Source organism: Erpetoichthys calabaricus, chromosome 2 (genome assembly GCF_900747795.2).
Source record: "Erpetoichthys calabaricus chromosome 2, fErpCal1.3, whole genome shotgun sequence".
Lineage (NCBI taxonomy): Eukaryota > Metazoa > Chordata > Cladistia > Polypteriformes > Polypteridae > Erpetoichthys > Erpetoichthys calabaricus.
In genome coordinates, this window is record NC_041395.2 from 301,670,652 (window position 1) to 301,696,702 (window position 26,051).

Below are 26,051 nucleotides of genomic sequence, written 5' to 3' on the forward strand. Positions count from 1 at the left end.
GAAGGATTGAGGCACACACTGAGTGACGGATCAGCTGTTTATTGAACAGTTTTAAACAAAACACTTCATGATTCTGACTACTTAATTTTCTCATTATTTTTGGACTCCAAAACTACAAATTCAAATTGGTAACACGACATCACTCCTCTCACACTGTTTCAGTGCAAGGTGAATACTGACATTATAAGCAATTGGCATCATTTCTGTCATTTATTGTGACATTCTTCAGCATCACTCAGGCCAAGGCAAGCATTACTGCCTGTGTGGGACTCCCATTTATTAATTTCCCACAAACGTCTCCATACTCTGTTGTATTTAAGCCAGGGTTTCTCCCCTGCTGGGGTTAAATTCCTTTTCCATGTCTTTTTTGTTATTTTTCTACTGTTTTGTTGATGTTAATATTGTGGATCATGTAGTTTCTTTGTTTCTATTTGTCTTCTGCTATGTTCCATGTGCTTTGTGGGTGGATCCCTAAGAGATGGGGGTCACCTGCTTATCACAGTCAGAGGGCTGCCCTCAGCCCTATAAAGGCTGGGAAAACAAGCAGTCCTTTGTGGTTCATTAGAAAGTTCTTGGTGTTTTTGGTCTTGGTGAGTTCTAGTCATTATTGCTATTATGCTTTTTTTGGATTTTAGGATGTGGTATTAACCCTTACTCTGTTTTGTTCAATCTCTGTTGTGGATTTTTATTTTTGGGACTTGTTGACTTTGGGCTGCCTATTTCTGGTAACTCCTCCTGTGCCTTTTGTGTCTCCACAGAGCTTTTATTAAGAAGAGTATTTTTGTGCAATAGATATTTTTATTTATAAAGACTCTTTGTCGTCCTTTTTATATTCACAAGCCAAATGTTGATGGAGCCTTCTCCTTGTGTGACTTTTGGTTACTGATTTCGGGACTTTATGCAAAAGTTTGCTTCAAGTTCATGACATCCTGTTTCTTGAATGCTCCTGAGGCTTGTCAGAGTAAGCCCTCTCCCCTCTCGCCGTACTGTATGTGTAGCAGCCTTTTCAACCTTGTGGAGCACTTGCAGATAATAGCAGAGCGGGGTAATTTAAAATAAGCACAAGTAATTGCAAAAGATCAGGAACAAATTGCACTGCACTATCTGTTGAATCGAACACTAGATAACACAAATGGATTGTCTCAGGCATAGAATTAAGATTAACATTAAAATGTGTCATTTTTCAGTACAGTGCCACGTGGACCTGAAGAGTATTCTGAAGACACCAAGTGTGGCTTTCTACGCGGACATCTTCATGCATTCTGTGGTTCATGTTTATTTCTTTGCTACACACAAAGCATTACATTATATTTACTGAGTTAATATTCTACTGTCAGTTTTGTTGGTATTTAAGTCAGTTTTTCAAATACAGTCAATTGTTTTTATCTGTGGGAGTTACGTTCCTAAAAAACCCTGTGTATATGGAAACCGCAGATACTGAAGCATTGATCTGAAGTATTTCTGCACAGGAGCATGGGAATGAGCGTGGGGAAATGTGGTCGGGCAGACATACCAGCCCTTAAAGCTTGGTAATGATCCTTCAGCAAGTTCATCTAGAGAAAACCTTGTTATGACTTTTACTTCCTCTGTAGTCAAGCTGATGGTCTTCGAGGTGCTCCACTAGAAACTATGATCAACCACAGCATGGGGACAATCCAAGGACTTCACTAAACCATCCAATCTGTAGTAGCGATGGGCAGAGTGTAAAAAGGGCAGGGACTTAACCAGTGTGAGCTTATGACCTGCACTTACAAGGAATTTCTCATTTGTGGGGAACAATTTCCTAGTTCACATCAAAAATGGGGATTAAGTGCTTACCCATGTCTGCAGACACTCAATGATCAATTCAGTTTAGTGTGTGTACAGCCCTGGATGAGTAAAGGCATAACAGACCTGTTATTGCTCCATCTCAGGTGTTGCTGCTGCGGGATAGGCCTCTGAGAATTTTTTTTCTGCTGCGACTGACCAAAAACAGGTAAGAAATCGACTGCGGGTATCACAAAATAGGTTACACTTTTGTACTAGCAGAAACACTAATCCACATGAACAGAATCTGCAGGTAGCAAGAATTTACTCTATCAGGATAACATTAAGTGCAATCAAAAAAATTATTGCAACCCCTTCAATTTCTGCACACTTTATTTGGCATTTTGTCCATTAATCTACAATCAATAGTTGATAATGACAATGTGAAAACAAAATAATAACGATAATTATTTACATTTATATAGCGCTTTTCTCACTACTCAAAGTGCTCTCTATGCTGGGAGGACCCGGGAAGTGAACCCACAATCTCCTTACTGCAAATGTTTTAAGAAAAGTTATCATATTTATTAAAAATCAAAAAGTGAACTCTTTACTTCATATTAGAATTCAGACCCTTAATTCAGTACTGTTTGGCATTTGCCAGCAATTCCAGTTTTAAGTCTTCTTGGGTAAGTCTCTACAAGCTGGATTTGGGACATATATCTCATTCTTCCTTGTAGGTCTTCTTAAATTAGATTGGATGGGAAGCATCTGTAATCTGACATCTTCAGGTCTCTCCACAGAAGTTCAATGGGGTGTAAGTCTGGGTTTTGGCTGGGCTACTTAAAGGCAGTCAGAGGCTTGTCCTGAAACCACTTCAGCATTGTCTGGGCTGTACGATGCAGGTCATTGCTATGCTGAAAAATTAACCGTCACCAAAGTCTGACTTCACATGCACTCAAGCAGGTTTTCTTCAAAGGACCTCTCTGTATTTGGCTGCATTAATCCTTCCCTCTGTTCTGAGTAGTCTTCCAGTCCCTGCTGTTGAGAAGCTTGAAGCATGCTGCCACCAACATGCTTCATCGTAGGGATGGCATTAGGTAGGTGATGAGCAGGCCCTGATCTTCACTGGACATAGAGATTGAGGTTCTGCCGAGACAGTTCAATTTTTGTCTCAACTGACCAGAGAATCGTTTTCGGCCAGAGAAACAAAAACCAGCAGAAACTAATAATCAGCAGATACTGATAATAGGTGAGCGTTAAGACAAACGTTGTTCCTGTAGAAATGGAGAATTTCATGACCTGACACGGTGGCCAGTTACAGTCACCTATAATAGGCTTTATAGTCATCTATAAAGCAAGAGATTTTCCACTTTCAAGCTCCTAGAAAAGTTGTTACAGAACATTTCCAAGGAACTTCAATGACAGTGATAACAGCACAGCTTGCTGATACTAGGTGGGATCCTGGCACTAATACTAAAGGGAAGGAAATCATTGACAAGGAGTACGTTGTGGTTTTGACCAGCATGGAACGTTAGGTCCACAAACTGACCAGGTTCAATGTTGGGATATCACTATGGAATGGTTGTTGTGCTTATAGTACCACTTCAAAGCTGACAAAAATGACCACAACAACAAACAACAGAGCACAACTAAAATTTTATACTCTGCCTGTAATAAAGAATCTTTCAGCATGCAAATCCAGACTCCGGCCCTACTGGGAGACCTGCAGTCAACAGACATAAACCCAGCAAATAGCCGAGATGCTCTCAAGGCTCTGTCTGATACCTTGTCCAGATGTTGTCGGAGACTGCAGATGTTTGGAGGTGGAAGGTTATGGAGGATCACATTTCAAGTTCCAGGGTTGAGCAGGTTAGCAGCTGTGGTGCTCCAATATGTCTGGGGTCCAGCAGGTGTGGGGTCTCAAATGTCAGTGTATGGTAGCACTTTTTGTCACTTTAAGATAATTTTGTTTTGGCACAATAAACTAATCAGTGCCCCCTCCATCTTAGAAAAAAACAAACTAGAAACAAAGAATTATTATCATTTCTCCTGCCATAAATCAGGAAAACCTGTCCTCACAGTCGAATAGAGCATAACAATGAAAACAGAAAAAAGGGATGTAACTGAATAGTATAATATGTGGCTCAGAAAAGAATAATATTTCATTAGCAGGTTATACAAGGGTGTCCTCACAAATTCCCAAAATTGTTATAAATCCTTTACAATTAGTCATCTTTGAAATACTCTCCTTCAGACGCAATACACTTGGCCCAATGCTGGAAACATTTCCTGTACTCATCTTTTGTTACCATGTCTAGTGACTCCAATGTTTTCTTCCTAGATTTGTTTCATAGTAGCAAATCATTTTCCCTTCTGTCTCAGTCTTAATTGGGATCATTTTAAGGAGTGGGATCTATTGATTAATATTAATGAAATTAAGAAATTGTTAAGGAATTATTAAGGATAAGATTGAGCAACACATGGCAAGGAGTTTTACTGAACAGTCAGCATGGGTTCAGAAGAGGGAGGTCATGTTTTACAATCATGCTGGAATTCTATGAGGAAGCAACAAAAGGATACAATCAAAGTGGAGCATATGATATTATTTATCTGGACTTTCAGAAAGCATTTGATAAGGTGCCACATGAGAGGTTGGACGTCAAATTAAAAGAAGTGGGAGTTCAAGGTGATGTTTGTAGACGGGTGCAAAATTGGCTCAGACACAGGAAGCAGAGGATGATGGTGCGAGGAACCTCATCAGAATTGGATGACATTAAGAGTGGTGTTCCACAGAGGTCAGTATTAGAGCCACTGCTATTTTTAATACATATAAATGATTTAGATAGCAATATAAGTAACAGGCTCAATAGATTTTGCAGATGATACCAAGCTAGGTGGATTGGCAAACAATTTAGAATCCATCGAATCATTACAGAGGTTCTTGGACAGCATACAGGCTTGGGCAGATTTGTGGCAAATTAAAGTTAATGTTAATAAATGTAAAGTGTTACACGTAGGAAGTAAAAAAAGTTCGGTTTGATATAGATTGGGAGGTCTGAAAATTGAACGTACCTCTTATGAAAAGGATTTTGGAGTCATAGTGAACTCGACACGATCAAGTGTCAGACAGTGTTCAGAAGCTAACAGAATGTTAGAATGATAGTCCGCTGATGTTGGAGCACAAGTCCAAGGAGGTTATGCTCAAGTCACATAACATACTGGTGAGGCCTCATCTGGAGTACTGTGTGCAGTTTTGGTCTCCACGCTACAAAAAGGACATAGCAGGGCTGGAAAAAGTCCAGAGAAGAGCGACTAGGCTGATTCCTAGACTGCAATAGATGAGTTATGAGGAAAAACGAAAGTAGCTGAGCCTTTTTAGTTTAAGCAAATGGGGATCAAGAATTGACATGACTGAGGTTTTTAAAATTATGAAGAGAATTAGTACGGTGGATCAAGACTGTTATTTTAAAATGGGTTCTTCAAGAACATGGGGACCCAGTTGGAATCTTGTTAAGGGTAAATTTCGCACAAACATTAGGATGGTTTTCTTCACACAGAGAACCATAGACACTTGGAATAAGCTACCAAGTAGTGTGGTAGACAGTAAGACTTTAGGAACTTGAAAAGTAGCCATGATGTTATTTTAGAAGAATTAAGTGAATAGGCCTGGCAAGCTTTGTTGGGCCAAATAGCCTGTTCTTGCCTAGATTGTTCTAATGTTTTAATATGTGGGAGTGAAGCAACAACCACAATATTTTTGGTTAAAAGCTCGAGTGGCAAGGCAGTGTGCGCAGATGCATGGCCGTTATTCAATGCTCAGTTTTAGCTGTGCCACTGCTCAGGACATTTTTTTCCTGAAGCTTTCTCATAGACACCTCAGTAGTTCCATGTTATGTCACTGATGGATAAACTCTTTATGAACAAGTCTGTCAATGTTTAAAAACACAATCTTTATCATCTCTTGAAAATCTGCCATAGTGAATTGGAGGAAAAATATACATTTACCCAAGTTACCAGCACAATTATAGTATAAATGCCAGAAATACCCACTCGATCAATTCAACACAATACCATTCAGTGGACTTATTAACTAGACTGTAATCATATAATAACTAGTGGCACATTCAATAACTACACCCTATTCCATGCTATTGACCAATTCCGGGAACTTTTGGGTCCCCCTTGTATGAGTGCAAAGTTCACCCAACCCACAGAGCACTTTGATGTACTGAGTATCATCGATCTTCACGGCTGACTTCAGTCCTATATACACAAACTACTGAATTAGAATGTCTGTCCGTAAGTTCAAGGCAGTGGTGGAAAAAACGACAACATTTAATTCTATAGCACATTTTCATAAATGCGATTTAGATAAAAGTGCTTAAAAAGATGTCAAAGAAATAGCTATAAACATCCATCCATCCATTTCCCAACCCGCTGAATCCAAACAGGGTCACGGGGGTCTGCTGGAGCCAATCCCAGCCAACACAGGGCACAAGGCAGGGAACCAATCCCAGGCAGGGTGCCAACCCACCGCAGGACACACACAAACAAACCCACACACCAAGCACACACTAGGGCCAATTTAGAATCGCCAATCCACCTAATCTGCATGTCTTTGGACTGTGGGAGGAAACCGGAGCGCCCGGAGGAAACCCACGCAGACACGGGGAGAACATGCAAACTCCACGCAGAGAGGACCCGCGAATCGAACCCAGGTCTCCCAACTGCGAGGCAGCAGCACTACCCACTGCGCCACCGTGCAGCCTAGCTATAAACAAAGAAAAGAAAATTAAAATTAGATAAGAAAAATAATGAATAATTAACATATAAAAAGTCAATACTTACAGTACATAAATTAGATATACAGTATAATAAAGTCGGTAAAGGTGTCATAAAAGTACTTTTTAGTAACTTTAGAAAAAGAAAAATTGTACCTGGATTGTGCACATACAAACAAATCCTTAATTGTGCCTGGGGTGCATTGAAAAGCATGAGCAGAGTATACCTAGCCAGAGAAAAGACTTTCCTTTTGGTTATCACAAGGCACATTCCTTTGACAAAAAAAAACAAAACATATCTAGTATGTTGCAATTAAATTTCCTGAATCCTGGAGCGCACAACTGTTTATGAAATTACAGTGCAGTTAGGCTGAGAAGTGCAAAGGAGACTTTAAGAAGCGGGTAGCTCAGCCAAGGAGAATGGCTAGAGGCCTAGCAAGATGAAGTTGGCAGTTATCGGAGAGACATGTTTGACTGCTGTTACTGTCTTGCTGTCCCTAATCTTTGTAATTCACATTGTGTTTGTGTACAGAATGTAGATAACCTCTTGTTTTTTTCAAATTCATTTCTAGTCACTTTTTATTTTATGCAGATGCCTCTACTTTAAGAAATAAGATTCCTAACAGTTTATGCATATAATATATCAACATATTCAATTCACTTTTTCAGTGCATTGAAAAAACCTTGCAGATATTTGAATATAGGAAAATAGGAAATACCTCTGATGAAAAAATATAAGTTAAATATTTGTGCACAATGATACATGTATTTATAATTATTAGTTATAAACTCACATTTGAGACAAGTAAATGAAGAGTAACAGACTGTAACAGGCTCTAATATCCAAAGTATGAACTGTGTTAGCATTAGAAAAACACAATTCACACCCCACTTTGTCACAAAGTAAGTACACCATCTCAGTTTAACTTCTGAAGTTGCTAAAAATCACACAGTCTTCAGCAACCTTATATTAATGCTATCTTCTGGCGGTCAAGTTCCGGTTCCGGATGAGAGTATGCCATGTGCAATCTGGCTGCCATTTCTCACCAGTGTCTTTTTGCTCTGTTTTGCTTTGTTGCTGTTACTACGTCCTCTGCCTTGCTTGTGCTGTTTATGTTTTATGGACGGATTCTCACTGGATTGATGCTGGAGTTTTTGTAAAGTTTTATTCCGTTCGCTGAAAATTCCGTGAGCCAACTCCCCTGTACTGTCCCTGAGCCGGCATGATTGGTGAGTAAGTCCTTACTTTCTTAGTTGACTAGGATTAGGACTTTCTTAGCTGACTATGTTTATTGCTCAGTTGGAGTTAGATTATGGGTTCTGGCTAATGTAGTGGCAGCTGATATTGCTTTTTCAATTATGCGCTTATCGTATGCACTACAGACTGGATGTGGTGACATATGGCTTATGCATGGAGCTTGCCATTGCTCGCCCGCGGTATATACACTGCTTCTCTCTGCACCATTTTAATATTACCTCTGCATCCGCTGACACTATCTCCACAATTTGGTCTGTTAGACCTGGTTTTTCAAAAAGATTATCTGCAGGACAATGGAGTAGGCAGACAAATTGGCTGAGACACTTGCCACAGTTACTGGAGTGGAGTAATCTAGTATTAGAATCCGAATTAACTCTCCACTCTGCACTCCTGAACTGCAGATTGTTAAAAAATAAAACTACTTTCCTCAATTACTTATCAACTTCTAAAAAACTGGTCATGCTGTTCCTTGTAGAAATGTGGCAAAATCCAGGTGATTTACTTACAACTAAATCTGTTTACCCCCGCAGGTTATAGTTACTTGTCTAAAACCCGTCTGATGTGCAGATGTGGTGGATTGGCGGTGGTTCAGTGTGATTGTCTTAAAGACAGCATTATGTGTTTTGGATACCTGGTTGCTAAAATCACTGGAAAGCCTTCACTGCACATTATATTAATTTACAGGCCTCCTAAGCTTCAGCCTGATTTTTTCTCTCATCTTTATGAAATACTCGCTCTTGTCTGTGCCATGTCTACTGCTGTAATTTTGCTTGGTGACTTTAATATTCATGTGGATACTCACTGTCCATCTGCTTGTGAGCTGCATTCGGTACTGGAATGTTTTACTTTTGTGCAACATGTTGGTTTCTCAACCAATGCTAAGGGCCATATTCTGGATCTTGTATGTTCCACTGGTCTGCAGAATATTTGTACATCTCGTTCTGTTATTGGTATCTCAGATCACAAGCTGATTGAATTTAGTTTCACTTATCCCCTGCCTAAAATTAGTCTAAAATCTAAAATAACCTATTGTAATAACAAGAATATAGATCAGTTATCTTTTTCTATGTCTGTCGGTGCTTCCTGTCTCCATGATGTTTCTGGGTTGTCTTGCCCTATGCAGATTTTGTCTCTATGTAATTCCACATTGTCACAAATTTTGGATCATTATGCACCTATTAAACCCTTGATTGTTCCTACTACCCTGACCTCACCATGGTTCACAGCAGAATTGCATACCATGAAACAAACTGGTTGACGCTTGGAAAGGTTCTGGAAGAAGACTGGTCTGGCTGTTCATGCCCTGGCTTACACCGCAAACCTGAAGGAATACAGATGTGCCTTATCGGCTGCACGTTCAAGGTAATATTCCACTTTTATTGACTTTGGTACTTGTCACCCTAGATCTTTTTTTAATACATTTAACAGACTTTGTCAACCTGCTGTTAAAAATCCTTATTTCTCTGTTGAGCACTGTAATCTATTTTTGGACTATTTTCAGTCAAAAATCATGACCATATATCAAGGTTTTTCCACTAACCATTCCTCTCTTCCAACGACCGATTCTACAGTACTTCTAAATCTTCAGTTTATTTATCTAAATTTAACCCCACTACACCAACTTATATTGCTGAAGTAATATCTAAATTAAATCAATCTACTTTCCACCTAGACCCTGCCCCTAGTCTACAGATTAAGGCTTGTACTGACAAACTTTCCGCTCCCATTTCTCACTTTATCAACTGCAGTTTCCGCACCTGTGTTGTTCCAAATGATTTAAAAATGACTGCTGTAACCCCTGTTTTAAAAAAACCTGGCTCAGATCTGTTACAACTAAAATTTTATCGCCCAATCTCTAATCTTCCATTTTTGGCTAAGATCTTAGAAAAGGTTGTCGCTGCTCAACTCAATGATTATTTACGCTTGCATGACTTGATTGAGCCTTTTCAATTTGGATTCAGAGCCCTACATAGCACTGAAACTGCTTTACTTAAAGTAACTAATGACTTACTTATAACCGCAGATTCTGGGATGGCCGCTATTCTAATTCTCCTTAACTTACGCACAGCATTGGATACAGTTAACCATGACATTTTACTGTCCCGACTTTCAGCTATTGGTATCTCTGGTGCTGTTCTTTCTTAGTTCACGTCATACCTCAGTGATCGCCAGTATTACGTCTTCATTAGGGAACACAAATCTGCCATTACTTCACTCACACAAGGTATCCCTCAAGGGTCAGTTCTCGGTCCAATCCTCTTTAACATCTATATGTTCCCATTAGGTGAGATTATTCGTCGGTATGGTCTAAGCTTCCACTGCTATATACAACTTTATGTAAGTGTTGATGTAACTGCAACATCTTTACCTGTTGCACTGACTGACTGCATTGAGGAAATCAATCATTGGATGACAGATAATTTTTTACGACTCAATCCTGATAAAACAGAAATTTTATTAGTTGGTATCAAATCTGTCCCCTCTACCCTTTGTGGTCTAAAAATTGACATTGATGGGATCCTGGTTGAACCCTCAGCATCAGTCCATAATTTGAGTGCCATCTTTGATCAGCTCCTTACTTTCCAACCACACATTAGCTCAATAGTACAGATGGCTTTTTTTCATCTTTGCAACATTGCTTATCTGTATTCTTTCCTCAGTGTGAAGGATACTGAAACACTCATTCATGCTTTCATCACTACCCGCCTGAACTATTGCAATGCTTTGTTTTATGGCCTCCCGACTAAATATATCAATAGATTACAATATGTTCAGAATTCTGCTGCTCGTCTACTTACACACACTAAAAAATCTGCTCACATCACTCCTGTCCTGTATGATTTGCATTGGTTACCAGTCTTTTCAAGAAACAAATATAAAATTATTCTTCTCACCTTTAAAGCCCTTCATGATTTAGCCCCTCATTATCTGTCTTAGCTGCTGCTTCCTTACACTCCTGCCCGTGCATTAAGATCATCGGAACTAACTTACTCACTGTACCTAAATACAGGTTAGTAACTATGGATGGCAGAGCTTTCAGTGTGATAGATAAAATGATAAAATTGGGAATGCTCTTCCTCTCAGCCTTCACGAGGAAAAATCTATTATTCATTTCAAACTCCTGTTAAAAACACATCTCTTCAATGAGTTTATTCATTTTCTTGTATGTAATTTCTATTGTCTTGTTAATGTGTTTATTGAATTGTAAAGTGTCCTTGAGTGTATGAAAGGTGCTACATAAATAAAACTTATTATTATTATTATTAACCTAACCTTAGGATACCAACAACATGTGACAGATTTTATTTTTTTCATTATTTACTCAACTAAAATTAAGTCGACGTGCAGAAGTTGTATGCTAAAAACTAAGTACACCATTCATGCCTTCATCAAGATCATGTAGGTAACTGGAGCTGGTGATCAATTATCTTTTATTGATCAGAATGTGCTAATACCTCGATATAAAGGCAGAACCCTGCCAGTTAAGTCTGGAGCAATCAAGTTTGTGGTAACAACATACCAAGGAAAAAGGACATTTGCAATGACCCCAGAGAAACAATTGTTTCTGCTCATCAGTCTGGAAGGGGTTTTAGGACCAGTTCCAAACAGTATAAAGTTATTTTTGTTTGAAAGTGACAAGAATTACTTTCAATTGGATAACATTCTAGACAGTTGGCAATCATCTGCGATGCAGACAACACAGAAAATTCCCCCAATAATCAGATCTCGTGGTGCTCAGAGAAATCACAAGAAAAAAAGGCTACATATGATCCATAGGCATCTGACAGTATGGTAAATGTTACAGGTTATAACTCTGCCATTAGACAAAGACTGAACAAGTTTGGGTTCCCAAGAATGTACACAGGTGGTGCAGTGGTAGTGCTGCTGCTTTGCAGTAAGGTGACTGTGGAAGATTGTGGGTTTGCTTCCTGGTTCCTCCCTCTGTGGATAGCGCTTTGAGTACTGAGAAAAGTGCTATATAAATGTAATGAATTATTATTATTATTAAAATGATAAAACAGGGTCAGAATGGTGATTCAAAGGATGCTCCACTTAATGGAGGAGTCCAAAGGTCCAAAGGTCAACAGCAAAAGCACACATGTGTAATGAATATTGTGGAAAAAGTAGCCATGTGAAAAGAAAGGTTTGCTGGTGTTTGACTTCAATCGCACAAAGAAGCAGGTCCACTAATGAATGCCTGCTTCTGGTTGGATGAGGACCGAAGGAGCAGGGCTCAAGTCATCACAGTAGAGGTGATGTTACAGCTCATCTGGGGATTTCTACTTCACTCTAGGGACAGAAAGACTTAAGACATTAAAGTGGAAGTGACGTTATGATTCATCTAGGTATTTCGTCTCCACTGTAAGGATGGAAACAGAGTATGTATTAATAATGGTGTCTGTTTTTTAAAAACCCACAAAATGCTCACCAAGCTTGCATGTCTGTCAGAAGGTAGGCAATTGAAAACTCCTCTGTCTAAAAAGACCATGGGAGCACAGTAAAGTTTGCAAAGATGTATGAGGTGCATTCAATATTTTATCTACCTCACTAGGAAAGAAAAGAGTTTTCAAAAAATTCTTATTTTTCAATACAGTCCCCCTGATAGCTCCATTCACTTCATCTACTTTTCCTGCAATGACTGTAACCCCTTAGGAAAAAAATCTTCTGTTTGACCTTCAAACCAGGACATCACAGCTGCCTTGACATCTTCATCACTTAAAAACTGCTGTCCACGGAGAGATTTCTTCAAAACACAGAACAGGAAATAATCTGAGGGAGCCAGGTCAGGACTGTGGGGTGGATAGTTCAGCTGCTGGAACCCACATTCTCGGATGGCAGCCTGTAATTGACATGACATGTGAACTGGCGCATTGTCATGAAGAAGCTTACCTGATTCACACGGGGACTCTACGGACATCCTGTCTTGTGGAATGTTAGACTCGCACTGAGCCACAACTGTGCATGAGTAACCTTGAGACGGGTCAAAACAGCCCCAAACTTGTTTCAACATACTTGATACTTTCTTTCATACTCAGGTAGATCAATCATTGAACACCCCTCGTATTTGAGTGAACCACAGGTCTTCTGAAACAATGGTTTCTGGACAGATGACTATGTTGTTACAGTACGTGAAACACTATGATTGGCAAAACCAAACCAACAACAAGAACTGTACAGGCACAAAAGGGGAAAAGTCAACTTCAAAATAATCTTTAATAACTTTCTCAAGCAAAAATTAACAAAGAAGGAATGGAAAAAAATAAATAGAACAACTCCGGCTCTTGGAAAATAATATGTTTTGATCAAAACAGTATTTTAAAGCATCAACAAGTGGAGAGGCTTTTCTGTATTTAGTGTTTTGTAACAATCAGCATAGAATTTAGGAGTCATCATATGATTAGGATCTATTGACCATAATATACATTGCAGTAGTGTCTTTGTGTGTCAGTGGGATCAGTCCAGCAGCACTGGACCAGGTTTAAAACTGTTACACATGTAATGATGGAAAAATTCATCCCAAAATTTACAAGAAGCAAGGAAATAAAGAGAAGACCACTGTGGACAGACAAGAAGTTAAAAAAGATGTTTCAAAGGAAGCACTTAAAAAATGCATACAAGACAAATAACACCGGTGCTTACCATAAGACTTTCGACAACAAGAAAGCAACACTTAAAACAGGATATTAGGAAAGCTAAAAGGTATTTGAAGAGGGATGTTGCAGAAAATGTAAAAGATGGCCCAAAGAGACTCTTGGTATTTTATTAGTACAAGAACAGTCAAGGAGGAGGTGAAGTGTATTAGGAATTGTAGGAGTGAAATAGTAAACGCTCTAAATTCTCAATTTTCTGAGGGTTTTTTTTTTTGTGTGAATAAGCTGATAATCCTTCCTGCAGTTTCATGAACTATCAGTGCAGTACTGAGTGATTTAGAAATTGTAGAGAGAGAAGTGCTGCTTAGATTAAAAGGCTGACATCTAACAAATTTCAAGATCTGATAGAATTTATCCTAAAGTGGTTTAGGAGCTTAGTAAGTACATATAAAAGCCCTTGATGTTTATTTTTTTTAAATCACAGCAACTTTCTACACACTGGAAGCTAGCACAACTTGATCCCATTAAATTAAAAGGCACTGCATTCCAAGTGAATTAAAGGAGGTCATTTTTAAGGAAAAAATTGAGCAGCTCCTGTAAGTTTGGAGAGGGCAGATTGTGTTTCACTAATTGTTGTGATTTTTTCACACACACAATGGTGAAAAAGGATGCAGGCCTCAACATATCCAAAACTAGGCCACTTTTCACCAGGTCTGGAACCCAAAAGCAGGCTTTACCACACCCAAACACAACAGGCAGGCTTCAGGGCCTGCACAGGCCCAAAATAAGGCAAAGACATTTACAGTTCAGAAAACACTTTCCTATGTTCCAAAATACACAAAAGGAGAAGGAATTGTCAAATTACTGTCAAAAGACAAAGGCAATCTAAAAACTTCATAAATGAAGAATTTATTTCTATAAACAAAGTGAGAACAAGAAAGAGAAAAAGCTTGACAGACAAAACCAAATAAAAAAAGGTAAGCCTAAAAGACAATCCATGGCCAAGTCTCAATACATATACCAAAGGCAAATTCAGTTAAAATAACGCATCAGATCAATGAAACCAGAAAAACTACAAAACCACTTACAACTCTTCAAAACTCAACTCTGACCTGGATGGTATGTCCATCTTCCTGGTCTTAAATAAGCAAAGGGCGGTCCTCCAACAGTAGACAATAGTGGTCCTGCTCACTAACTCTCTTTTCCACTTACAGGGCACATGACTAAACATATAAGCAATTGTAAGAGTCATTTCCTAGTTACATAAGAATCATAAATGTTTTACTAAATGATAATCTAAGCTAAGTTTAGAGAAGATATATTTTTCCTTTTTTTGCCTTTTATTCTACATGTGTAACAACTTTTTCTTTACTCTTGTGTGGATTATTTGCTCTGAATTTTCACTAAATATTTTAAAATGTACTTTTGGACTGAGAGATTTCTTTCAGCACACGTTTTATCCATGCTTGAACTCGCCTTATATTTCGGTGGCTACAGCAATACAAAAAAACATACCAATATTTTTTGAGGATATTTGCAAACTTAGATAATGACATGTATGATGCACCACTTTTTATATTTCTTGTGAATTGGTTTCTTAATTTTTTTTCATCTTATTACTTAATATTTTCCCTTTTTCAAAGACATTTAAGAGTTCCCGGACTTGCAGGATTATTATTCAGTAGTTAATTTATTTTTTGGGCTGCTGTTTAATGTTTTTGCAATTAATTTTACAATGCTCATTAATATCTACTGTTTATTTTGACAATATTTTGTGACTTTGTTGTTATAAAACTAGTCGGGTTGTTATGGGCGAGGTCACATGCGCCAATTATGAACTGAGGTTGAAAGGGCCACCTTGGTGACTATTTTCATTCTGAGTTTTATGAGAATTTTTCAAAGACAAAATCGCATTTACTGAAGAGTCTGATTCCTTTATGTATAACAAATTTATGCTGGTACTTTTTGACTTTGATTTTTGCTTGGCTGTGCTGGGTTTTGTTTCCTGCCTTGCACCCTGTGTTGGCTGGGATTGGCTCCAGCAGACCCCCATGACCCTGTAGATAGGATATAGCGGGTTGGATAATGGATGGATGGATGGATTTTTTCTTGGTGTTTTTTTCTTGAGGAAGAGCAGCTTCATTTTCTGGTTATGATCCTGGTGTGTTTATTGAGTGTGTCTTATTCTCCTGATCTTTTGTTTAAAAATTGTCTCTTTAACATCCAAAACAGCACAATAATCATTGTATTAATGACTATAGTTATGATATTTTTTGGAGACACACTCCATAGCAAACAACACCATGTTGTAACAATGGTGAGTCAACATGGAAGCACCATGAAAAAAACAAAACTGCAACAGAAATGGCACAATAGTGTTTATTACTTACTTTAAAAAAGTTGCAAGAGGCCCTCAGGTAATTTTAAAGATCACAGAATCATAACACTTTTTAGCTATCTGAACAACACATTAAAGTTTATTTTTTGAGTGACCAGATGCACTGCCAAACCTTTATGGTAGAGGTGAGGTTGCTTATAAAAAAACAGGTCCAGCACTGAGTGATTTTGGTGTAGTAGGCAGGATTATTCCCTTATGTGGTAGGACAGCAGTATATTTTTAAGGTTGAGTAATGTTTTTATTTTAGTACCTGGTGCAGTTTTAAATAAGAACATAGGCTGATTTTCCAAATTTAAAATGTTTTGTAGAAGAAAAATTGTGAATTATTCATGCAGTAGCAGTATGATAGTAAAACAGATATAATCCATATTGCTGCTTAGCAGGGGTCGACGATTTTTTGTCTTGCCAATTTTAACAGCAAAGCTTAATTTTTCCTCATCTGTTTTAATATTTTTAAACCAAGTTCTCTTCCCTTTCTCATCCTCCATCCTAATCTCAGTCTTTAAATTTTTCTTCAAGCCTTCTTCCCCTCTGTAATTAAAAGCTTACCTACCAGTCTCAAGAAACTTATTTTCAATTCACACTTTCAGCTGCTAGGAGACACAGAAAAGGGTCTCAGTTTATTTCCAGATCCATCCCAATACTTTGAAATGAAAAGTGAAATATATCTGGTGCAAAAATAAAAAATAAAATAAAATCTCCTGACACAGGAGGCAATGCATAGTGCCTGCCATTCCTCTTCTCTGTTGATGTTTGACTTATCTTTATTAATATTATGAAGCAGGCATTTGCATATCATGCATCATCCTTGGACCTCTGAATTTCAAAAAAAGGAAATACAACTATTTGGTTAATCTTTAACTTCAAAATGCATAAATGAGAAGAAAAAAGTTATTTGGTGCAGGTTTCGAGACAAGCGATAAGCACTTAAGCTGAAAACTGCCAGCATGCTGGAAGGCTAAGTGAGTGTAAGAGGGGGGCTTTTCAAGCTCTCTGGCAGGCAGGTGGAAAAGAGTTGCATTTGTCTCCTGCTACCTAATCTGCGGCAAACAGAAAGGCTGAGATAAACAGCAGGTTGGCCCCTTGACCTGAGGAGAGGCTCGGCACACTTCTGTGGAGGTCTGCTCCCTCTAGTGGGAATCGGGCTGCATTAATGGAGAATTATTTACATGCATGAATCGCCTGCAGCAAGTAGCCGAAAGAAACAACGAGCCACAAAGCGTGGAATAAACAAGTTTCTATAGCATTCAGAATGAGAAGGAAAAGTTCAAAATGTAAGTAAGAATCCATCGCCCAAAGACAGAAGTCACTGAAACTTTATTTTTTATGAGGTCTTTAATTCTGAACACAGGGAGAATAAATTTAACGAATCTACTGAGACTTAGTGGAGCAAACAGTCACTGAAAATCAGGAATAAGAGGTGAGAATCTTCAGGCAGATCTGTTTATGCATTTATCCAAAAAGCATGAGGTGAAAACAAAACACACAAAAAAATAAATAAGGAAAACATTCAGAATGCATCACTGCATAAAATATTGCTTTAAAAGTGTGATTCTGTATTAATGGTTACTTGCATCATAACATTATAATAACGGTTGATAGTATTTATAGTGGAATTCACTGTATAAAATGGGGAGTCCACCTTAATTATTTTAGGTAGAAAGTTAATAGTTTGCCATTTAACTTAGTGGGTCTTAATGAAAGGAATGAGAATTCCAGAGGGAAGGTGCACTAAGCTTGTTCAAGTTTCTAAATAACTGGTAGAAGACCTCAAAGGGAGCAAGAAAGTTTTATTTTTCCATTCATCCATTGATTCATTTATTTTCATAGATCATAATCATAGTTTTCCCATTACGGAGTCTCAGGTAGTGGAAGCCTACAACAGCATCACTAGGTTCAAGGTAAGGCAAAAGATGAAGGTTCATCACAGAGCACACTTCTATCCCACCTTCCATTCATTGTCCTGTTTTGATGTTTGCAGTGATTCCATTGCTTTGTCACAGGCAAACAAAACATATAATAGCAAGTTTTGATGAAAGGCAAAGACCTACACTTAAAGGAATGTTGGTCCATCACAACACACACTTGCATCTATTTACTGCAACTGTTTATTCATTTGTCATTCTTTTTTTCTCAGTTTACGGAGTCAAAGGCAGAAGAAGCATATTATAGACAAGTACTTATCCTGGAAGTGATGGCATTCCAACGGTGGGCACTCTCCCTAACACACTAACGATCAGCAGAGTTAGTCAGTGGGGTTTTGGATGAAGGTGGAAAGCAGAGTATTTGGAGAAAATCCACACTGCCCTCATTTATTATACTTTCATTTGTATCAGTTTACCGGAATACTAAAGCTGACAAGTCTGTGCTTATCAAAAACAGTTAATTCACAAGCAGAGGAGATTCCTTTGATTAGAGATTTATGGTGGGACAGTACTTGCTGAAGGCCGTGGTATTCCAAATCTCATGAGGTTAAACTCATCACCAGTGGTTTAATATGCTAGTTGTTCAAAGCAGTGTTGTATAGTAACAAAGCAGAAATACATTCTTAACTGAACATAAGAAATTTGACAATTGAGAGGAGACCATTCAGTCCATCAAGCCCATTTGTTTAGCTAATGACTGAGCTGTCCGAATATCTATTCCAGATACTTCTTAATGGTTCCTACTTCAACACTTGGTAGTTTGCTCTTGTTGCACTTTCCTAAATGCACATTTCCCTTTAATTCCCGCTGATGTCCTTGAGTATGTGATTCACCATTAAGCTGAAAGTATGTCGCTGGATCAACTTTACCAATGCCTTTGGAGATTTTAAATACCTCATTAAGTCCCCACCCAGTACTATTACAAGTACTATTGTATTTGAATATGTGTTTGGATATTTATGCTTTACTTGAGTATAAAATTTTCTGTCTACTTCGACTTTGACTTTGACTACATTTTCAAATCTAAATGACTACTTTTATTCCAATATATTTTACTAGATACATTTGCTACTGCAGTTTTAAACCAGAAGACAAACAGGCCATTCAAATATGCACAATGTTTTGCCCAGTCAATTATCTAAAATACGAGCTCCTCTGTATTAAATGATTTTAAAAAACTTTTGCAGGAGTGGCAAAATGGTGCCATGTACTATTAGACAGCTACTTTAAAATGATTCATTTGATAATGAACATGGCTTTAAGTATCCATTTCTACACTACCAAATAAGCAACATAAGAATGCTCACATCAAGCCATTAAATCTTGTGTCCTTATTGTAAGATTCAATGACTTACCAAGAAATTTGTATTTAAGATTATTTAGCTTATTTGAAGAAATCATTTCAAGTAAATTCTGGTTAACCCATTGACAGATTTTTAGAATCAACTATTTTATTTGGCATTCAAAAAATTGGCCAATGGTTTAAGCAGAATTTACATAAAATGATTTCTTAAACTAAGCTAATTAATTAAGTTTCTTGATAAGACAATAAATCTTACAATAAGGAAAACAAGATTTAAAGGATAAATTCGGTATTGTTCAAGTCGAAATGATTTCTTTACTAACATGGTATAAATGCATTTGCTACATGAAATTGTGTTCTCAAGTTAAGTGCGTTTATAAATTTACAAAATATCTTGCCCACTACGGTGCTTTACAATAGAGGGTATGGGGTTACAAATGAAAAGCTTACTAAGTACGTCGGTTTTTCAAACCATGATAGCCTTCTGTGTTTCCCGACCCATGTTTGTGACAAAAGGGATCTGGAAATGCTTGCTTTATGCTATATTCCTGGTACAAGTTTTAATCGTATCATAAGGATCCTTTTTTTATTCCAAAACCAACCACGTGGCATGAGAACTTTACTGTGATTCGGTGTGCTGGAGGAAAACCGGAAAGGCTGTTGCACAGGAAGTGCTGAGCTATCATGCACGGTTGGTCTTCTTTTAAAATGGCTGAATCTCATAATATTGGTGTTTTTCTTGTTCAAAAATGACATATGTAAACTTTTTAAGCTTTCCTTTCATGACCCATACACTTGTAATGTTAAACACATTTAAATTTATAGAAAGTGATTAAATTTATAACACCGTTTGCATCAGTAATTACTGTAGCATGTTTGTGAAGAAATAACTTGGACTTGAAAAATACAGAATGTATCCTTTAATGGCTTGATGTAAAAACTTTTAAATTGCTTTGGTTTCATTTTTGCAGCCTAACTCAAGTAACATCATTTTCAGTTTGCATGATTAAACACTGCAGGCTTAAGCATTGCCCCATTTACACATTATTTCTTTGAGGGCAAGATTAGAACTCCTGTAGACACAGCAGTAGACACTAACTGACTGGTGTTTTTACTGATTGGATTTGATGTGGAAATATGCAGGTAACTCCTTCATTAAAGCGTGGTTTTCTGGTTGTCAATGCAAATGTAATTACGTTTTTTTAATTTAGATTTTCAGAAGACTTCTGATAAGGTTCCACACAAAATCAAGCTAGTAGTAGCAGGAATTCAGGGCATGGACTTTAGGTGGGTACAAAATCGTCTCAAACACAGGAAGTAGAGGGTTATGGTGATAGGAGCTTTTTCAGAATTAGGTGACGTTAAAAGTGGTGTCCCTCATTGATGAAGGCTGGGCTGTTTCTGTTGTTAATATACATGAATGATCTGAACAGGAATTTAATCAACAGGCTGGTTAAGTTTGTAGATGATACCAAACTAGGTGGAAGGGCAGATAATCTTGAATCAGCTAAATTGTTACAGAGGTCCTTGGACAGCAGACAGGCTTGGAAAGATTTGTGGCAGGTCATACTATTTAATATAAGTAAATGTAAAGTATTAAATATATGGAGGCAAAAATGATAGATTTGAATACACAATGGGAGTATCTGAAATTTAAACTGATGAGTAGGACCTAAGAGTCATAGCAGACTCATCACTATCTACATCCAATGTACTCTACATAAGAAAAAAAAAAGCCATTAGGATGTTAGATTAATCAGTATATCAATATGTATGGAGTACAAGTCAAGGGAGGTTATCTTTATGTTTTATAGCACACTAATAGGTTCATACCTGGAGTACTGCAAACAGTTTCAGTCTCCATATTACAAAAATGCGTAGCAGAGCTAGAAAAACTCAAGAGCAACTAGGCTGTTTCCGGGACTAAGAGGTACAAGCTACGCGGAGAGATTGAATGAGTTGAACCTCTACAATATAAGCAAGGAAAGGGATCAGTAAAGTAGATCCTAGTTGTTACTTTAAAACAAATTCTGCAGCAAGAACGTGGAGACACAGTTGGAAACTTAAGGGCAGATTTCACATTAATGTTAGAAAGTTCATCTTTAATAATAATAATAACTCATTACATTTGTATAGCGCTTTTCTCAGTACTCAAAGCGCTATCCACACAGAGAGGAACCGGGAACTGAACCCACAATCTCCTTACTGCAAAGCAGCAGCACTACCACTGCACCACCTTTTTACAAAAAGAACCATTGACACATGGAATAAATTACCAAGTAGTGTGGTGGAGTGTAGGACTTACGGAAAGTTCAAATCAATTGAGGGTAGATTAGCTTGTATACTTACATTATTTACTGTTTCTTGAAGTTTCTTTCAACTGCTATTTTTTGTGAAATAGCCAAGGTTTCTGGTTCAGAGGTGTTTTCTTTTCATTTTATCTTTTGGTAGTCCTTTACATATTGATTTTATTATTGTTTTTCTTTATAAATTACTTTTACATCCTTTATGTATTATTTTATTTCCAGCCTTGGCTTCATTTTGGCCTGTGTAATCAGTAAAGCTTACACCTCAAGTTTCAGGGCACGTTGATGTATTTTTATAGGCCTCATCTGGAGCCTTAAGGCCTTGCTTTGTTAAAAGCCTGATTTTGAGTGTCGAAGGCCAGGCAAAATTTTAACACAATTTTTGTCTAACATGTGCTGGACATGTGGTTGTTTTGTCATGGGAGGGTCCTTGGGTGAGCCTGCTTCCACCTTTTATACTTTTTTTGTTTCATTAAAATGATGGATATATTTCAAGAAGGCAAAGGCCCAAGGTGGCAATAAATTAGTCCTTCATACCAATAGTCATGACTATTTTTTTTCATTTCTGTGTTACATTTTCTGGATGGGCAGAAGTGCCTATACAAGTATAGTGAATTTCAAATTGTTCTTTATGCAACCTCCAGTTAATCCAAAATGCTACTGCAAGAATTATTACAAGAACAAGAAGATACAAACACATAACCCCAGTTCATAAATCCTTACACTGGCTCCCGGTTAAGTTTAGGGCAGATTTCAAAATCCTCCTCCTTTAAACATATAAAGCCTTAAATGGCCAAGGTCCGGCTTACTTGTCTGAACTTATGATGACTTACAAACCAGAGTGCACATTAAGATCTCAAGGTGCCGGTCTACTTATGATTCCAAGAATTAATAAAATAACAGTGGGAGGTTGAGCTTTTAGATACAGAGCCCCTAAACTGTTACTATTATACCGTATTGAAGATTACTTGTGTTCTATTATGTGTATTGTATTGTTTTGACCCCCTTCTCTTTGACACCCACTGCATGCCCAACCTACCTGGAAAGGGGTCTCTCTTTGAACTGCCTTTCCCAAGGTTTCTTCCATTTTTTTTCCCTACTAGGATTTTTTTTGGGAGGTTTTGAAGACCAAGCCATGAAGTCCAAGGTACTCTCTGTAGGCCTCCATGATCAACTTGTGGTGAAGCACAGATCAGGGCAAGGGGAGAAAACCCATTTCAAAAGCTTTGAGGGTTCCCTGGAGCACAATGGCCTCAATACTTTCTGTAGTTGTAATACTTTCTTAACACTAGAATTACCAGAGTCTGCGAAAAAACTCGTAGATCCGGCCCACCTTAAAACCGTTCTCACCTCTCAGCCAGGGTCTTTTGTCTTTTAAATGTGCCGATTAAGACGAGCAGCAAGCAGCCGGCTATTCCATCCCCCACTGTCGCAGAACGTTCACTAAGTTTTCCCAGCTCATGCCTTGTTTGATTATCTGGGAGTGACTGAACTGCTGGAGTTTTAGAGTGGAAATAATAGATCGTTATTTGGAACACACGCATTTCATGTGTATTCCGTTTCTACAGTAATCTGTGTAAACACATTGTTAAAACAGAAACTTTTTCATATTTTAGTAATAAATGTTACAAAATGTAGGCCTAAACTATAGAATTTGTGAAGCCTGAAGTTCAAAGATCAAATAAACACTTTCACAAAAGGTTCAAGAACAATACAACACCCTCTTTGGCGTAATGCTAAAATTTGATGACTCTCGCCGCTGGGGAGAAAGTGCTATTTTTTTTTTCTTTTTAACCTCAAACGGACATAAAGTTTATAAATTGGTATGCACTGCAAATCGTTAAGTTTAAAATGTCAATCGAGGTTATTTCTGTTGATTAATTCATGCTTTTTACTTAGAGTCAGAACAGGAGCTTATTCAGCTTATTCAGTTTCTGATCTGACTCTAACAACGGCAGTATAAATTCACACCCGATCTGATGCTGTTCGTTTTCAAATAATATTGCATTACTTAGACGATGTTTTCTGCATGGAACAGAAATCAGCAGTTCTTAGCATTGCACCACACAAGCTGTGGTATCAACCGCCTACTGTAACTTGCTTTCTTTTTTCTTTGGTTATAATCTTGAATTGAAGTGCACTTGTTTTGTTATACTTGTACATCAACATAAGTTCCTGTGTTTGAGCGACATGGGCATGCTCAAAAAATACATGTGTAATGCCACGAAAAGTGCATGCAGGCACTTCAGTTCACAAGCACTGGTGTGAGAATGCAGACACAAGTACACTGCAAAGCTATAGCGCGTCTTTATGTGAAAACAGCAGTGTCAGATGGGGAGTGTCTGATGATTGCATATAGCGCTGAAGTTACTGCTCTTTACTATGCTTTCCTCTGTATGTCCTGGAGTACAAAAGAAACAGCATACAGCAACATGTGGGGACTGGCAAGATCGGGGGAAAAAAAAACACGCGGTCACTGATTACAAACCACAAGATGTTATGCGAATGAATATGAATAATATGAATAATGTTGCATCCGTGCCACAAAGTTTTTTGAAATGTACTATACAGGTCATAAAATGAATAATTCCAAATATCATATATACCTATGTACAGTATCTTGTTTTTTTTTTGTTTTTTTTGACATCATAGACCATAAGGTGCATACTAATTCAGCATGAGCAGGAACACTCAATAAAACTGAATAAAAAGAAAATCAAGTGACGGTGAGATACGAAAAAGGCAGATTCACCAGTGTTTGTGTGTCATATCCCTAGGTGTGGTGGGGGGGGGGCACTAGTATGTATCGTGATACACTGCAGAGCTATAGCGTGTCTTTATGTGAAAACAGCAGTATCAGATGGGGTGGGGGGTTAGGGAAGGATCCTGAATGCAAATGAGAGAATTAAAAGTGAATAAATAAAAACCAAAGCTAACCTTTACAAGTATCATAAATTACACCGGCTGTTACAGACTGAAATCAAATGTATCTTTTTATTCTACAATAGTAAGAATAAGAGCAGTTCACTTCTCAAAAGGAAGTCATGCAGGATTGAACTTGTGACCTTTTGATTACCAGTCAGCAACTGATACTGTTGTGCCACAGCAGCAGTCATAGTGAATGTGTGTCAATGTCGCATACTAAGGTGGCTTTTTTTCTGCAGTTATATTTTTGAATAAAAGCATACTTGTTCTGTTATATCTGTACCTTTTGTGAAAGTGTTTCTTTGATATTTGGACATCAGGCTTCATACATTATATAGTTTATGCCTACATTTTGTCATTTACTACTAGAAAATAAAAAAAACATTTGTTTTAAAAATGTGTTTACACAGATTACTGTAGAAATGGAACACACATGAAATGTGTGTGTTCCAAATCGCGATCTATTATTTCCAGTCTAAAACTTCACTTCACACTCCCAGATAATCAATCAAGGCATGAGCTGGGAGAAGTTTGTGCACGTTCTAAGTCGGTGGGGGGATGGAATAGCTGGCTGCTTGCAGCTTGTCTTTATCTGCACATTTAGAAGACAAAAGACGCTGGTGGAGAGGTGCGAACGGATTTAAGAAGCGATTTAAGGTGGAACAGATCTACAAGTTTTTTCGTAGGCTCTGGTAATTCTAATGTTAATCTAAAGTAAATAGTGAATTTCTAAAAATCATTCAGTCTATGCTTCTCCATTTTGTAAAACCATACTGGGAAGGTTTTCTTAGAATATGTTCATTTTATGTAGAGCAGGATCAAAATTCAATAAAGCCATATATTAATAGTGCAGTTAATGTGTGATAATTTCTTTTTTGATATTTATATACTGTATATTTTATTTTATTAAAATCAAAAAACATTCCATACATGCTAGTCAAGTTTAACAAAACAGGTTTGAAACAATTCGACCCCCATCCATGAGAAAGAGAGCTAGGTCAGCATAGTAGCACTTTAATAATAGTAAAAGTATGTAAATAAGTAAATTAAAATGCAATAGAAAAAGAGGGGAAAGAATCCACTTCCTCAATTTAAATGAATATTCTAAAATGTTATTTATTAGATCCTGCCAGGTTTTGAAAAAGTTTTGAACAGATCCTCTAAGCGAGAATTAGATTTTTCTCAATTTCAAATAGTATACAGTGATCTCTCCTCTATCGCGGGGGTTGCGTTCCAGAACCCCCCGTGAAAGATGAAAATCTGCAAAGTAAAAAGCATTTGTTTATATGGTTATTTTTATATTGTCATGCTTGGGTCACAGATTTGCACAGAAACAGGAGGTTGTAGAGAGACAGGAACTTTATTCAAACACTGCAAACAAACATTTGTCTCTTTTTCAAAAGTTGAAACTGTGCTCCATGACAAGACAGAGATGACAGTTCCACCTAACAATTAAAAGAATGCAGACATATCTTCCTCTTCAAAGAACTGCACGTCAGGAGCAGAGAATGTCAGAGAGAGTGAGAGAGAGAGAAAAGCAAACAATCAAAAATCAACAGAGTGCTGTTTGGGCTTTTAAGTATGAATGTCAGAGAGAGAGAGAGAGAAAAGCAAACAATCAAAAACCGATTGGTGCTGTTCGAGCTTTTAAGTATGCAAAGCACCTTGCAGGAAGCATATCGCTTGACATCGCAGCCGCAATTAAGCCCAGCAAGAAAGGGAGCAATGTGAAGGTAGTCTTTCAGCATTTTTAGACGAGCGTCTGTATCCTCTAGGGGTGTGAACAGCCCCCCTGCTCACAATATATTAGGGGAG